The following is a 762-nucleotide window of genomic DNA, read 5'->3' on the forward strand; positions in this document are numbered from 1 at the left end:
TCTTTTATCGCATGTAATTCTCCACGCCTAAGTTACATGATTTCCTAAACCGAGTAAGTGATGACTAAGCCTCGGGTGATAACCTGTTTGCACGAAAAGTTATCTTTGTATCCCCAAAATGTAATCACCCTTGATTTCTTTGCATGTCTGTCTTCGCTCGATATGGGATTCTATTGCATGATTAATGAAATAAATTTGATCCTTGTCTTTCGAAAGTCATCAATTTTAAATCTGATTGAAAGAGACGTTCATGTATCGTTTCGTTTCTTCTTAACATTACATTTACGGAAATCGAGTCCCTTTTTTTAGAATTAGAATGTTTTGGACTTGAACATTGTGAACAAAATTGGCTTTGATCCTGTGTAACAGAAATTAGCCCGTCGGTTAGAAAAGTCTACGACTCACTATAGATTTGAACGAAAACTGCATTACTTAAGATTCATTCTTGGACGTCGATAAAGTTGAGGATTTAACCCAAGAATAAAAAACGCAACTTTCCCTTTCTGTTTTAGGAAATGTATTACACACAACGAATCATTTTTTAAATAATTGATATTTTAATATTACTTATGCATCATACTCGCGTCCCTTAAGCAATAAAATTTGAGCCCCAAGGGCAACACAATTTCCCTCTGTTTCAAAATTAGTTATACTAAAGGAAAATCACGGAATCAATATTGTTTTAAAGAATCATTCTCGATATTCCTAAAGCCGTCGAGTTCAACGACAAATGATACATGAAAGTGAAGCCAATCTTAACTT

Source organism: Penaeus monodon, chromosome 29, assembly GCF_015228065.2.
Source record: "Penaeus monodon isolate SGIC_2016 chromosome 29, NSTDA_Pmon_1, whole genome shotgun sequence".
Lineage (NCBI taxonomy): Eukaryota > Metazoa > Arthropoda > Malacostraca > Decapoda > Penaeidae > Penaeus > Penaeus monodon.